This window comes from Andrena cerasifolii, unplaced genomic scaffold, assembly GCF_050908995.1.
Source record: "Andrena cerasifolii isolate SP2316 unplaced genomic scaffold, iyAndCera1_principal scaffold0830, whole genome shotgun sequence".
Classification (NCBI taxonomy): Eukaryota; Metazoa; Arthropoda; class Insecta; order Hymenoptera; family Andrenidae; genus Andrena; species Andrena cerasifolii.
Genome location: NW_027485722.1, coordinates 748 through 17,974, shown reverse-complemented (window position 1 = coordinate 17,974; position 17,227 = coordinate 748). Strand labels below are relative to the sequence as shown.

Below are 17,227 nucleotides of genomic sequence, written 5' to 3'. Positions count from 1 at the left end.
TTTATTTACCTATTTTTTCTCTGTTTAGTTACCTATCTTTTCCTCTAATTTATTTACCAATTTTTTTATTTACCTTTTTTTCCTTGATTTATTTAGCTATTTTTCTCTATTTATTTAGCTATTTTTCTCTATTGATACACCTATTTTTCTCTAATTTCTTTACCAATTTTTTCTCTGTTTATTTACCTATTTTTTCCTGTAATTTATTTATCTATTTTTTTCTCTAATTTATTTACATTTTTCTCTATTTATTCACCTATTTTCTCTCTATTTATTTATCTATTTTTTTCTCTAATTTATTTACCTATTTTTTCACTAGTTTATTTACCTATTTTTGTGTATTTATTTGCCTATTTTTTTCTTTATTTTATTTACCTATTTTTTTATTTACCTTTTTTTGTTTGGTTTATTTACCTATTTTTCTCTATTTATTTACCTATTTTTTCTCTAGATAATTTACCTATTTTTCTCTATTTATTTGCCTATATTTTTCTCTATTTTATTTACCTATTTTTTATCTATTTATTTACCTATTTTTCTCTATTTATTTACCTCCTTTTTCTCTATTTACTTACCTATTTTTTCTCTATATATTTCCCTATTTTCTCTATTTATTTACCTTATTTGTTTTGTCTATTTACTTACCTATTTTTTCTCTAGATAATTTACCTATTTTTTCTCTAGATAATTTACCTTTTTTTTCTCTCTTTATTTACCTATTTTTTCTCTATTTTATTTACCTACTTTTTCTCTATTTATTTACCTACTTTTTCTCTATTTATTTCCCTATTTTTCTCTATTTTATTTACCTATTTTTTATCTATTTATTTACCTATTTTTCTGTATTTATTTACCTCTTTTTTCTCTATTTATTTACCTATTTTTCTCTATTTATTTACCTATTTTTTTCTCTCATTTATTTACCTAGTTTTTCTCTGTTTATTTACCTATTTTTTCCATTAATTTATTTACCTATTTTTTATTTACCTCTTTTTCTTTGATTTATTTAGCTATTTATCTATATTTATACACCTATTTTTCTCTAGATAATTTAACTATTTTTTCTCTATTTATTTACCTATTTTTTCTCTATTTATTTACCTCTTTTGTCTTCTCTATTTATTTACCTATTTTTTTCTCTAGTTATTTACCGCCTTTTTCTGTATTTATTAACCTACTTTGTTTTCTCTACTTCATTACCTATTTTTCTCGATTTATTTTCGTATTTTTTCTCTAATTATTTACCTCTTCTGTTTTCTCTACTTATTTACATATTTTTCTCTGTTTATTTACCTATTTTTCCCTATTTTATTTACCTCTTTTTTCTCTATTTATTTACCTATTTTTCTCTATTTATTTACCTATTTTTTTCTCTCATTTATTTACCTATTTTTTCTCTGTTTATTTACCTATTTTTTCCTTTAATTTATTTACCTATTTTTTATTTACCTCTTTTTCTTTGATTTATTTAGCTATTTATCTATATTTATACACCTATTTTTCTCTAGATAATTTAACTATTTTTTCTCTATTTATTTACTTATTTTTTCTCTATTTATTTACCTCTTTTGTCTTCTCTATTTATTTACCTATTTTTTTCTCTAGTTATTTACCTCCTTTTTCTGTATTTATTAACCTACTTTGTTTTCTCTACTTCACTACCTATTTTTCTCGATTTATTTTCGTATTTTTTCTCTAATTATTTACCTCTTCTGTTTTCTCTACTTATTTACATATTTTTCTCTGTTTATTTACCTATTTTTCCCTATTTTATTTACCTCTTTTTTCTCTATTTATTTACCTATTTTTTCTCTGTTTATTTACCTATTTTTTCCTTTAATTTATATACCTATTTTTTATTTACCTTTTTTTCTTTGATTTATTTAGCTATTTATCTATATTTATACACCTATTTTTTCTCTAGATAATTTAACTATATTTTCTCTATTTATTACCTATTTTTTCTCTATTTATTTACCTCTTTTGTCTTCTCTATTTATTTACCAATTTTTTCTCTAGTTATTTACCTCCTTTTTCTGTATTTATTTACCTACTTTGTTTTCTCTACTTCATTACCTATTTTTCTCTATTTATTTGCCTATTTTTTTCTCTAATTTATTTACCTATTTTTTCTCTGTTTAGTTACCTATTTTTTCCTCTAATTTATTTACCAATTTTTTTATTTACCTTTTTTTCCTTGATTTATTTAGCTATTTTTCTCTATTTATATAGCTATTTTTCTCTATTTATACACCGATTTTTCTCTAATTTCTTTACCAATTTTTTCTCTGTTTATTTACCTATTTTTTCCTGTAATTTATTTATCTATTTTTTTCACTAATTTATTTACCTATTTTTTCTCTATTTTATTTACCTACTTTTTCTCTATTTATTTACCTATTTTTTCTCTATTTATTTACCTCTTTTGTCTTCTCTATTTATTTACCTATTTTTTCTCTAGTTATTTACCTCCTTTTTCTGTATTTATTTACCTACTTTGTTTTCTCTACTTCATTACCTATTTTTCTCTATTTATTTACCTTATTTGTTTTGTCTATTTATTTACCTATTTTTTCTCTAGATAATTTACCTATTTTTCTCTCTTTATTTACCTATTTTTTCTCTATTTTATTTACCTACTTTTTCTCTATTTATTTACCTACTTTTTCTCTATTTATTTCCCTATTTTTCTCTAGTTATTTACCTCTTTTTTCTCTATATATTTCCCTATTTTTCTCTATTTATTTACCTCTTTTTTGTCTATTTATTTACCTATTTTTTCTCTATATATTTCCCTATTTTTTCTCTATTTATTTACCTCTTTTGTTTTCTCTATTTATTTACCTACTTTTCTCTAGTTATTTACCTCTTTTTCAGTATTTATTTACCTACTTTGTATTCTCTACTTCATTACCTATTTTTCACTATTTCTTTATCTATTTTTTTCTCTAATTTATTTACCTATTTTTTCTCTGTTTATTTACCTATTTTTCTCTATTTTATTTACCTACATTTTCTCTATTTATTTACCTATTTTTTCTCTAGTTATTTACCAATTTCTTTCTCTCATTTATTTACCTATTTTTTCTCTGTTTATTTACCTATTTTTTCCTTTAATTTATTTACCCATTTTTATTTACCTTTTTTTTTTATTTATTTAGCTATTTATCTCTATTTATACACCTATTTTTTCTCTAGATATTTTACCTCTTTTGTCTTCTCTATTTATTTACCTATTTTTTCTCTAGTTATTTACCTCCTTTTTCTGTATTTATTTACCTACTTTGTTTTCTCTACTTCATTACCCATTTTTCTCGATTTATTTTCCTATTTTTTCTCTAATTATTTACCTCTTTTGTTTTCTCTACTTATTTACATATTTTTCTCTGTTTATTTACCTATTTTTCCCTATTTTATTACCTCTTCTTTCTCTATTTATTTACCTATTTTTCTCTATTTATTAACCTATTTTTTTCTCTCATTTATTTACCTATTTTTTCTCTGTTTATTTACCTATTTTTTCCTTTAATTTATTTACCTATTTTTTATTTACCTTTTTTTCTTTGATTTATTTAGCTATTTATCTATATTTATACACCTATTTTTTCTCTAGATAATTTAACTATATTTTCTCCATTTATTTACCTATTTTTTCTCTATTTATTTACCTCTTTTGTCTTCTCTATTTATTTACCTATTTTTTCTCTAGTTATTTACCTCCTTTTTCTGTATTTATTTACCTACTTTGTTTTCTCTACTTCATTACCTATTTTTCTCTATTTATTTACCTATTTTTCCCTATTTTATTTACCTCTTTTTTCTCTATTTATTTACCTATTTTTTCTCTGTTTATTTACCTATTTTTTCCTTTAATTTATATACCTATTTTTTATTTACCTTTTTTTCTTTGATTTATTTAGCTATTTATCTATATTTATACACCTATTTTTTCTCTAGATAATTTAGCTATATTTTCTCTATTTATTACCTATTTTTTCTCTATTTATTTACCTCTTTTGTCTTCTCTATTTATTTACCAATTTTTTCTCTAGTTATTTACCTCCTTTTTCTGTATTTATTTACCTACTTTGTTTTCTCTACTTCATTACCTATTTTTCTCTATTTATTTGCCTATTTTTTTCTCTAATTTATTTACCTATTTTTTCTCTGTTTAGTTACCTATTTTTTCCTCTAATTTATTTACCAATTTTTTTATTTACCTTTTTTTCCTTGATTTATTTAGCTATTTTTCTCTATTTATTTAGCTATTTTTCTCTATTTATACACCGATTTTTCTCTAATTTCTTTACCAATTTTTTCTCTGTTTATTTACCTATTTTTTCCTGTAATTTATTTATCTATTTTTTTCACTAATTTATTTACCTATTTTTTCTCTATTTTATTTACCTACTTTTTCTCTATTTATTTACCTATTTTTTCTCTATTTATTTACCTCTTTTGTCTTCTCTATTTATTTACCTATTTTTTCTCTAGTTATTTACCTCCTTTTTCTGTATTTATTTACCTACTTTGTTTTCTCTACTTCATTACCTATTTTTCTCTATTTATTTACCTTATTTGTTTTGTCTATTTATTTACCTATTTTTTCTCTAGATAATTTACCTATTTTTCTCTCTTTATTACCTATTTTTTTCTCTATTTTATTTACCTACTTTTTCTCTATTTATTTACCTACTTTTTCTCTATTTATTTCCCTATTTTTCTCTAGTTATTTACCTCTTTTTTCTCTATATATTTCCCTATTTTTCTCTATTTATTTACCTCATTTTTGTCTATTTATTTACCTATTTTTTCTCTATATATTTCCCTATTTTTTCTCTATTTATTTACCTCTTTTGTTTTCTCTATTTATTTACCTACTTTTCTCTAGTTATTTACCTCTTTTTCAGTATTTATTTACCTACTTTGTATTCTCTACTTCATTACCTATTTTTCACTATTTCTTTATCTATTTTTTCTCTAATTTATTTACCTATTTTTTCTCTGTTTATTTACCTATTTTTCTCTATTTTATTTACCTACATTTTCTCTATTTATTTACCTATTTTTTCTCTAGTTATTTACCAATTTCTTTCTCTCATTTATTTACCTATTTTTTCTCTGTTTATTTACCTATTTTTTCCTTTAATTTATTTACCCATTTTTATTTACCTTTTTTTTTTTATTTATTTAGCTATTTATCTCTATTTATACACCTATTTTTTCTCTAGATATTTTACCTCTTTGGTCTTCTCTATTTATTTACCTATTTTTTCTCTAGTTATTTACCTCCTTTTTCTGTATTTATTTACCTACTTTGTTTTCTCTACTTCATTACCCATTTTTCTCGATTTATTTTCCTATTTTTTCTCTAATTATTTACCTCTTTTGTTTTCTCTACTTATTTACATATTTTTCTCTGTTTATTTACCTATTTTTCCCTATTTTATTTACCTCTTCTTTCTCTATTTATTTACCTATTTTTCTCTATTTATTTACCTATTTTTTTCTCTCATTTATTTACCTATTTTTTCTCTGTTTATTTACCTATTTTTTCCTTTAATTTATTTACCTATTTTTTATTTACCTTTTTTTCTTTGATTTATTTAGCTATTTATCTATATTTATACACCTATTTTTTCTCTAGATAATTTAACTATATTTTCTCCATTTACTTACCTATTTTTTCTCTATTTATTTACCTATTTTTCTCTAGTTATTTACCTCTTTTTTCTCTATATATTTCCCTATTTTTCTCTATTTATTTACCTCTTTTTTGTCTATTTATTTACCTATTTTTTCTCTATATATTTCCCTATTTTTTCTCTATTTATTTACCTCTTTTGTTTTCTCTATTTATTTACCTACTTTTCTCTAGTTATTTACCTCTTTTTCAGTATTTATTTACCTACTTTGTATTCTCTACTTCATTACCTATTTTTCACTATTTCTTTATCTATTTTTTCTCTAATTTATTTACCTATTTTTTCTCTGTTTATTTACCTATTTTTCTCTATTTTATTTACCTACATTTTCTCTATTTATTTACCTATTTTTTCTCTAGTTATTTACCAATTTCTTTCTCTCATTTATTTACCTATTTTTTCTCTGTTTATTTACCTATTTTTTCCTTTAATTTATTTACCCATTTTTATTTACCTTTTTTTTTTATTTATTTAGCTATTTATCTCTATTTATACACCTATTTTTTCTCTAGATATTTTACCTCTTTTGTCTTCTCTATTTATTTACCTATTTTTTCTCTAGTTATTTACCTCCTTTTTCTGTATTTATTTACCTACTTTGTTTTCTCTACTTCATTACCCATTTTTCTCGATTTATTTTCCTATTTTTTCTCTAATTATTTACCTCTTTTGTTTTCTCTACTTATTTACATATTTTTCTCTGTTTATTTACCTATTTTTCCCTATTTTATTTACCTCTTCTTTCTCTATTTATTTACCTATTTTTCTCTATTTATTAACCTATTTTTTTCTCTCATTTATTTACCTATTTTTTCTCTGTTTATTTACCTATTTTTTCCTTTAATTTATTTACCTATTTTTTATTTACCTTTTTTTCTTTGATTTATTTAGCTATTTATCTATATTTATACACCTATTTTTTCTCTAGATAATTTAACTATATTTTCTCCATTTATTTACCTATTTTTTCTCTATTTATTTACCTCTTTTGTCTTCTCTATTTATTTACCTATTTTTTCTCTAGTTATTTACCTCCTTTTTCTGTATTTATTTACCTACTTTGTTTTCTCTACTTCATTACCTATTTTTCTCTATTTATTTACCTATTTTTCCCTATTTTATTTACCTCTTTTTTCTCTATTTATTTACCTATTTTTTCTCTGTTTATTTACCTATTTTTTCCTTTAATTTATATACCTATTTTTTATTTACCTTTTTTTCTTTGATTTATTTAGCTATTTATCTATATTTATACACCTATTTTTTCTCTAGATAATTTAGCTATATTTTCTCTATTTATTACCTATTTTTTCTCTATTTATTTACCTCTTTTGTCTTCTCTATTTATTTACCAATTTTTTCTCTAGTTATTTACCTCCTTTTTCTGTATTTATTTACCTACTTTGTTTTCTCTACTTCATTACCTATTTTTCTCTATTTATTTGCCTATTTTTTTCTCTAATTTATTTACCTATTTTTTCTCTGTTTAGTTACCTATTTTTTCCTCTAATTTATTTACCAATTTTTTTATTTACCTTTTTTTCCTTGATTTATTTAGCTATTTTTCTCTATTTATTTAGCTATTTTTCTCTATTTATACACCGATTTTTCTCTAATTTCTTTACCAATTTTTTCTCTGTTTATTTACCTATTTTTTCCTGTAATTTATTTATCTATTTTTTTCACTAATTTATTTACCTATTTTTTCTCTATTTTATTTACCTACTTTTTCTCTATTTATTTACCTATTTTTTCTCTATTTATTTACCTCTTTTGTCTTCTCTATTTATTTACCTATTTTTTCTCTAGTTATTTACCTCCTTTTTCTGTATTTATTTACCTACTTTGTTTTCTCTACTTCATTACCTATTTTTCTCTATTTATTTACCTTATTTGTTTTGTCTATTTATTTACCTATTTTTTCTCTAGATAATTTACCTATTTTTCTCTCTTTATTTACCTATTTTTTCTCTATTTTATTTACCTACTTTTTCTCTATTTATTTACCTACTTTTTCTCTATTTATTTCCCTATTTTTCTCTAGTTATTTACCTCTTTTTTCTCTATATATTTCCCTATTTTTCTCTATTTATTTACCTCATTTTTGTCTATTTATTTACCTATTTTTTCTCTATATATTTCCCTATTTTTTCTCTATTTATTTACCTCTTTTGTTTTCTCTATTTATTTACCTACTTTTCTCTAGTTATTTACCTCTTTTTCAGTATTTATTTACCTACTTTGTATTCTCTACTTCATTACCTATTTTTCACTATTTCTTTATCTATTTTTTCTCTAATTTATTTACCTATTTTTTCTCTGTTTATTTACCTATTTTTCTCTATTTTATTTACCTACATTTTCTCTATTTATTTACCTATTTTTTCTCTAGTTATTTACCAATTTCTTTCTCTCATTTATTTACCTATTTTTTCTCTGTTTATTTACCTATTTTTTCCTTTAATTTATTTACCCATTTTTATTTACCTTTTTTTTTTTATTTATTTAGCTATTTATCTCTATTTATACACCTATTTTTTCTCTAGATATTTTACCTCTTTTGTCTTCTCTATTTATTTACCTATTTTTTCTCTAGTTATTTACCTCCTTTTTCTGTATTTATTTACCTACTTTGTTTTCTCTACTTCATTACCCATTTTTCTCGATTTATTTTCCTATTTTTTCTCTAATTATTTACCTCTTTTGTTTTCTCTACTTATTTACATATTTTTCTCTGTTTATTTACCTATTTTTCCCTATTTTATTTACCTCTTCTTTCTCTATTTATTTACCTATTTTTCTCTATTTATTTACCTATTTTTTTCTCTCATTTATTTACCTATTTTTTCTCTGTTTATTTACCTATTTTTTCCTTTAATTTATTTACCTATTTTTTATTTACCTTTTTTTCTTTGATTTATTTAGCTATTTATCTATATTTATACACCTATTTTTTCTCTAGATAATTTAACTATATTTTCTCCATTTACTTACCTATTTTTTCTCTATTTATTTACCTCTTTTGTCTTCTCTATTTATTTACCTATTTTTTCTCTAGTTATTTACCTCCTTTTTCTGTATTTATTTACCTACTTTGTTTTCTCTACTTCATTACCTATTTTTCTCTATTTATTTGCCTATTTTATTCTCTAATTTATTTACCTATTTTTTCTCTGTTTAGTTACCTATCTTTTCCTCTAATTTATTTACCAATTTTTTTATTTACCTTTTTTTCCTTGATTTATTTAGCTATTTTTCTCTATTTATTTAGCTATTTTTCTCTATTGATACACCTATTTTTCTCTAATTTCTTTACCAATTTTTTCTCTGTTTATTTACCTATTTTTTCCTGTAATTTATTTATCTATTTTTTTCTCTAATTTATTTACATTTTTCTCTATTTATTCACCTATTTTCTCTCTATTTATTTATCTATTTTTTTCTCTAATTTATTTACCTATTTTTTCACTAGTTTATTTACCTATTTTTGTGTATTTATTTGCCTATTTTTTTCTTTATTTTATTTACCTATTTTTTTATTTACCTTTTTTTGTTTGGTTTATTTACCTATTTTTCTCTATTTATTTACCTATTTTTTCTCTAGATAATTTACCTATTTTTCTCTATTTATTTGCCTATATTTTTCTCTATTTTATTTACCTATTTTTTATCTATTTATTTACCTATTTTTCTCTATTTATTTACCTCCTTTTTCTCTATTTACTTACCTATTTTTTCTCTATATATTTCCCTATTTTCTCTATTTATTTACCTTATTTGTTTTGTCTATTTACTTACCTATTTTTTCTCTAGATAATTTACCTATTTTTTCTCTAGATAATTTACCTTTTTTTCTCTCTTTATTTACCTATTTTTTCTCTATTTTATTTACCTACTTTTTCTCTATTTATTTACCTACTTTTTCTCTATTTATTTCCCTATTTTTCTCTATTTTATTTACCTATTTTTTATCTATTTATTTACCTATTTTTCTGTATTTATTTACCTCTTTTTTCTCTATTTATTTACCTATTTTTCTCTATTTATTTACCCATTTTTTTCTCTCATTTATTTACCTAGTTTTTCTCTGTTTATTTACCTATTTTTTCCATTAATTTATTTACCTATTTTTTATTTACCTCTTTTTCTTTGATTTATTTAGCTATTTATCTATATTTATACACCTATTTTTCTCTAGATAATTTAACTATTTTTTCTCTATTTATTTACCTATTTTTTCTCTATTTATTTACCTCTTTTGTCTTCTCTATTTATTTACCTATTTTTTTCTCTAGTTATTTACCGCCTTTTTCTGTATTTATTAACCTACTTTGTTTTCTCTACTTCATTACCTATTTTTCTCGATTTATTTTCGTATTTTTTCTCTAATTATTTACCTCTTCTGTTTTCTCTACTTATTTACATATTTTTCTCTGTTTATTTACCTATTTTTCCCTATTTTATTTACCTCTTTTTTCTCTATTTATTTACCTATTTTTCTCTATTTATTTACCTATTTTTTTCTCTCATTTATTTACCTATTTTTCTCTGTTTATTTACCTATTTTTTCCTTTAATTTATATACCTATTTTTTATTTACCTTTTTTTCTTTGATTTATTTAGCTATTTATCTATATTTATACACCTATTTTTTCTCTAGATAATTTAACTATATTTTCTCTATTTATTTACCTATTTTTTCTCTATTTATTTACCTCTTTTGTCTTCTCTATTTATTTACCAATTTTTTCTCTAGTTATTTACCTCCTTTTTCTGTATTTATATACCTACTTTGTTTTCTCTACTTCATTACCTATTTTTCTCTATTTATTTGCCTATTCTTTTCTCTAATTTATTTACCTATTTTTTCTCTGATTAGTTACCTATTTTTTCCTCTAATTTATTTACCAATTTTTTTATTTACCTTTTTTTCCTTGATTTATTTAGCTATTTTTCTCTATTTATTTACCTATTTTTTTCTCTCATTTATTTACCTAGTTTTTCTCTGTTTATTTACCTATTTTTTCCATTAATTTATTTACCTATTTTTTATTTACCTCTTTTTCTTTGATTTATTTAGCTATTTATCTATATTTATACACCTATTTTTCTCTAGATAATTTAACTATTTTTTCTCTATTTATTTACCTATTTTTTCTCTATTTATTTACCTCTTTTGTCTTCTCTATTTATTTACCTATTTTTTTCTCTAGTTATTTACCGCCTTTTTCTGTATTTATTAACCTACTTTGTTTTCTCTACTTCATTACCTATTTTTCTCGATTTATTTTCGTATTTTTTCTCTAATTATTTACCTCTTCTGTTTTCTCTACTTATTTACATATTTTTCTCTGTTTATTTACCTATTTTTCCCTATTTTATTTACCTCTTTTTTCTCTATTTATTTACCTATTTTTCTCTATTTATTTACCTATTTTTTTCTCTCATTTATTTACCTATTTTTTCTCTGTTTATTTACCTATTTTTTCCTTTAATTTATATACCTATTTTTTATTTACCTTTTTTTCTTTGATTTATTTAGCTATTTATCTATATTTATACACCTATTTTTTCTCTAGATAATTTAACTATATTTTCTCTATTTATTTACCTATTTTTTCTCTATTTATTTACCTCTTTTGTCTTCTCTATTTATTTACCAATTTTTTCTCTAGTTATTTACCTCCTTTTTCTGTATTTATATACCTACTTTGTTTTCTCTACTTCATTACCTATTTTTCTCTATTTATTTGCCTATTCTTTTCTCTAATTTATTTACCTATTTTTTCTCTGATTAGTTACCTATTTTTTCCTCTAATTTATTTACCAATTTTTTTATTTACCTTTTTTTCCTTGATTTATTTAGCTATTTTTCTCTATTTATTTAGCTATTTTTCTCTATTTATACACCCATTTTTCTCTAATTTCTTTACCAATTTTTTCTCTGTTTATTTACCTATTTTTTCCTGTAATTTATTTATCTATTTTTTTCTCTAATTTATTTACCTATTTTTTCTCTATTTTATTTACCTACTTTTTCTCTATTTATTTACCTCTTTTTTCTCTATTTATTTACCTATTTTTCTCTATTTATTTACCTATTTTTTTCTCTCATTTATTTACCTATTTTTCTCTGTTTATTTACCTATTTTTTCCTTTAATTTATATACCTATTTTTTATTTACCTTTTTTTCTTTGATTTATTTAGCTATTTATCTATATTTATACACCTATTTTTTCTCTAGATAATTTAACTATATTTTCTCTATTTATTTACCTATTTTTTCTCTATTTATTTACCTCTTTTGTCTTCTCTATTTATTTACCAATTTTTTCTCTAGTTATTTACCTCCTTTTTCTGTATTTATATACCTACTTTGTTTTCTCTACTTCATTACCTATTTTTCTCTATTTATTTGCCTATTCTTTTCTCTAATTTATTTACCTATTTTTTCTCTGATTAGTTACCTATTTTTTCCTCTAATTTATTTACCAATTTTTTTATTTACCTTTTTTTCCTTGATTTATTTAGCTATTTTTCTCTATTTATTTACCTATTTTTTTCTCTCATTTATTTACCTAGTTTTTCTCTGTTTATTTACCTATTTTTTCCATTAATTTATTTACCTATTTTTTATTTACCTCTTTTTCTTTGATTTATTTAGCTATTTATCTATATTTATACACCTATTTTTCTCTAGATAATTTAACTATTTTTTCTCTATTTATTTACCTATTTTTTCTCTATTTATTTACCTCTTTTGTCTTCTCTATTTATTTACCTATTTTTTTCTCTAGTTATTTACCGCCTTTTTCTGTATTTATTAACCTACTTTGTTTTCTCTACTTCATTACCTATTTTTCTCGATTTATTTTCGTATTTTTTCTCTAATTATTTACCTCTTCTGTTTTCTCTACTTATTTACATATTTTTCTCTGTTTATTTACCTATTTTTCCCTATTTTATTTACCTCTTTTTTCTCTATTTATTTACCTATTTTTCTCTATTTATTTACCTATTTTTTTCTCTCATTTATTTACCTATTTTTTCTCTGTTTATTTACCTATTTTTTCCTTTAATTTATATACCTATTTTTTATTTACCTTTTTTTCTTTGATTTATTTAGCTATTTATCTATATTTATACACCTATTTTTTCTCTAGATAATTTAACTATATTTTCTCTATTTATTTACCTATTTTTTCTCTATTTATTTACCTCCTTTGTCTTCTCTATTTATTTACCAATTTTTTCTCTAGTTATTTACCTCCTTTTTCTGTATTTATATACCTACTTTGTTTTCTCTACTTCATTACCTATTTTTCTCTATTTATTTGCCTATTCTTTTCTCTAATTTATTTACCTATTTTTTCTCTGATTAGTTACCTATTTTTTCCTCTAATTTATTTACCAATTTTTTTATTTACCTTTTTTTCCTTGATTTATTTAGCTATTTTTCTCTATTTATTTAGCTATTTTTCTCTATTTATACACCTATTTTTCTCTAATTTCTTTACCAATTTTTTCTCTGTTTATTTACCTATTTTTTCCTGTAATTTATTTATCTATTTTTTTCTCTAATTTATTTACCTATTTTTTCTCTATTTTATTTACCTACTTTTTCTCTATTTATTTACCTACTTTTTCTCTATTTATTTCCCTATTTTTCTCTAGTTATTTACCTATTTTTTCTCTATATATTTCCCTATTTTTCTCTATTTATTTACCACTTTTTTCTCTATTTACTTACCTATTTTTTCTCTATATATTTCCCTATTTTTCTCTATTTATTTACCTCTTTTTTTGTCTATTTATTTACCTATTTTTTCTCTAGATAATTTACCTATTTTTTCTCTATTTATTTGCCTATATCTTTCTCTATTTTATTTACCTATTTTTTATCTATATATTTACCTATTTTTCTCTATTTATTTACCTCCTTTTTCTCTATTTACTTACCTATTTTTTCTCTATATATTTCCCTATTTTTTCTCTATTTATTTACCTCTTATTTTTTCTCTATTTATTTACCCATTTTTCTGTATTTATTTACCTCCTTTGTTTCCTCTACTTCATTACCTATTTTTTTCACTGTTTATTTACCCATTTTTTTCTTTATTTTATTTAACTATTTTTTTATTTACCTTTTTTTGTTTGGTTTATTTACCTATTTTTCTCTATTTATTTACCTATTTTTTCTCTAGATAATTTACCTATTTTTCTCTATTTATTTGCCTATATTTTTCTCTATTTTATTTACCTATTTTTTATCTATTTATTTACCTCTTTTGTCTTCTCTATTTATTTACCTATTTTTTCTCTAGTTATTTACCTCCTTTTTCTGTATTCATTTACCTACTTTGTTTTCTCTACTTCATTACCTATTTTTCTCTATTTATTTGCCTATTTTATTCTCTAATTTATTTACCTATTTTTTCTCTGTTTAGTTACCTATCTTTTCCTCTAATTTATTTACCAATTTTTTTATTTACCTTTTTTTCCTTGATTTATTTAGCTATTTTTCTCTATTTATTTAGCTATTTTTCTCTATTGATACACCTATTTTTCTCTAATTTCTTTACCAATTTTTTCTCTGTTTATTTACCTATTTTTTCCTGTAATTTATTTATCTATTTTTTTCTCTAATTTATTTACATTTTTCTCTATTTATTCACCTATTTTCTCTCTATTTATTTATCTATTTTTTTCTCTAATTTATTTACCTATTTTTTCACTAGTTTATTTACCTATTTTTGTGTATTTATTTGCCTATTTTTTTCTTTATTTTATTTACCTATTTTTTTATTTACCTTTTTTTGTTTGGTTTATTTACCTATTTTTCTCTATTTATTTACCTATTTTTTTTCTAGATAATTTACCTATTTTTCTCTATTTATTTGCCTATATTTTTCTCTATTTTATTTACCTATTTTTTATCTATTTATTTACCTATTTTTCTCTATTTATTTACCTCCTTTTTCTCTATTTACTTACCTATTTTTTCTCTATATATTTCCCTATTTTCTCTATTTATTTACCTTATTTGTTTTGTCTATTTACTTACCTATTTTTTCTCTAGATAATTTACCTATTTTTTCTCTAGATAATTTACCTTTTTTTCTCTCTTTATTTACCTATTTTTTTCTCTATTTTATTTACCTACTTTTTCTCTATTTATTTACCTACTTTTTCTCTATTTATTTCCCTATTTTTCTCTATTTTATTTACCTATTTTTTATCTATTTATTTACCTATTTTTCTGTATTTATTTACCTCTTTTTTCTCTATTTATTTACCTATTTTTCTCTATTTATTTACCTATTTTTTTCTCTCATTTATTTACCTAGTTTTTCTCTGTTTATTTACCTATTTTTTCCATTAATTTATTTACCTATTTTTTATTTACCTCTTTTTCTTTGATTTATTTAGCTATTTATCTATATTTATACACCTATTTTTCTCTAGATAATTTAACTATTTTTTCTCTATTTATTTACCTATTTTTTCTCTATTTATTTACCTCTTTTGTCTTCTCTATTTATTTACCTATTTTTTTCTCTAGTTATTTACCGCCTTTTTCTGTATTTATTAACCTACTTTGTTTTCTCTACTTCATTACCTATTTTTCTCGATTTATTTTCGTATTTTTTCTCTAATTATTTACCTCTTCTGTTTTCTCTACTTATTTACATATTTTTCTCTGTTTATTTACCTATTTTTCCCTATTTTATTTACCTCTTTTTTCTCTATTTATTTACCTATTTTTCTCTATTTATTTACCTATTTTTTTCTCTCATTTATTTACCTATTTTTCTCTGTTTATTTACCTATTTTTTCCTTTAATTTATATACCTATTTTTTATTTACCTTTTTTTCTTTGATTTATTTAGCTATTTATCTATATTTATACACCTATTTTTTCTCTAGATAATTTAACTATATTTTCTCTATTTATTTACCTATTTTTTCTCTATTTATTTACCTCTTTTGTCTTCTCTATTTATTTACCAATTTTTTCTCTAGTTATTTACCTCCTTTTTCTGTATTTATATACCTACTTTGTTTTCTCTACTTCATTACCTATTTTTCTCTATTTATTTGCCTATTCTTTTCTCTAATTTATTTACCTATTTTTTCTCTGATTAGTTACCTATTTTTTCCTCTAATTTATTTACCAATTTTTTTATTTACCTTTTTTTCCTTGATTTATTTAGCTATTTTTCTCTATTTATTTACCTATTTTTTTCTCTCATTTATTTACCTAGTTTTTCTCTGTTTATTTACCTATTTTTTCCATTAATTTATTTACCTATTTTTTATTTACCTCTTTTTCTTTGATTTATTTAGCTATTTATCTATATTTATACACCTATTTTTCTCTAGATAATTTAACTATTTTTTCTCTATTTATTTACCTATTTTTTCTCTATTTATTTACCTCTTTTGTCTTCTCTATTTATTTACCTATTTTTTTCTCTAGTTATTTACCGCCTTTTTCTGTATTTATTAACCTACTTTGTTTTCTCTACTTCATTACCTATTTTTCTCGATTTATTTTCGTATTTTTTCTCTAATTATTTACCTCTTCTGTTTTCTCTACTTATTTACATATTTTTCTCTGTTTATTTACCTATTTTTCCCTATTTTATTTACCTCTTTTTTCTCTATTTATTTACCTATTTTTCTCTATTTATTTACCTATTTTTTTCTCTCATTTATTTACCTATTTTTTCTCTGTTTATTTACCTATTTTTTCCTTTAATTTATATACCTATTTTTTATTTACCTTTTTTTCTTTGATTTATTTAGCTATTTATCTATATTTATACACCTATTTTTTCTCTAGATAATTTAACTATATTTTCTCTATTTATTTACCTATTTTTTCTCTATTTATTTACCTCTTTTGTCTTCTCTATTTATTTACCAATTTTTTCTCTAGTTATTTACCTCCTTTTTCTGTATTTATATACCTACTTTGTTTTCTCTACTTCATTACCTATTTTTCTCTATTTATTTGCCTATTCTTTTCTCTAATTTATTTACCTATTTTTTCTCTGATTAGTTACCTATTTTTTCCTCTAATTTATTTACCAATTTTTTTATTTACCTTTTTTTCCTTGATTTATTTAGCTATTTTTCTCTATTTATTTAGCTATTTTTCTCTATTTATACACCTATTTTTCTCTAATTTCTTTACCAATTTTTTCTCTGTTTATTTACCTATTTTTTCCTGTAATTTATTTATCTATTTTTTTCTCTAATTTATTTACCTATTTTTTCTCTATTTTATTTACCTACTTTTTCTCTATTTATTTACCTACTTTTTCTCTATTTATTTCCCTATTTTTCTCTAGTTATTTACCTATTTTTTCTCTATATATTTCCCTATTTTTCTCTATTTATTTACCACTTTTTTCTCTATTTACTTACCTATTTTTTCTCTATATATTTCCCTATTTTTCTCTATTTATTTACCTCTTTTTTTGTCTATTTATTTACCTATTTTTTCTCTAGATAA

At 21.0% G+C, this 17,227-nt stretch overlaps 3 long non-coding RNA genes across 4 annotated transcripts; all 3 read right to left on the bottom strand.

Moving 5' to 3' along the window:
- Positions 1-5,937: 5,937 nt before the first annotated feature.
- On the bottom strand, positions 5,938-7,027 carry LOC143378175 (uncharacterized). Its single transcript, XR_013087744.1, has 2 exons — positions 6,534-7,027; positions 5,938-6,120 (listed from the first exon to the last, which is right to left on the bottom strand). It is a non-coding gene; the product is annotated as an uncharacterized LOC143378175 (long non-coding RNA).
- An 80-nt stretch (positions 7,028-7,107) lies between these two features.
- On the bottom strand, positions 7,108-12,906 carry LOC143378174 (uncharacterized). 2 transcript variants are annotated; one of them, XR_013087743.1, is made up of 4 exons: positions 12,747-12,906; positions 12,285-12,699; positions 10,244-11,828; positions 7,108-8,130 (listed from the first exon to the last, which is right to left on the bottom strand). It is a non-coding gene; the product is annotated as an uncharacterized LOC143378174 (long non-coding RNA). The 2 variants fall into 2 exon arrangements; XR_013087742.1 differs by having other exon boundaries at positions 12,285-12,906.
- A 391-nt stretch (positions 12,907-13,297) lies between these two features.
- Positions 13,298-16,969, bottom strand: LOC143378173 (uncharacterized). The gene is made up of 2 exons (XR_013087741.1): positions 16,430-16,969; positions 13,298-16,382 (listed from the first exon to the last, which is right to left on the bottom strand). It is a non-coding gene; the product is annotated as an uncharacterized LOC143378173 (long non-coding RNA).
- Positions 16,970-17,227: the final 258 nt, after the last annotated feature.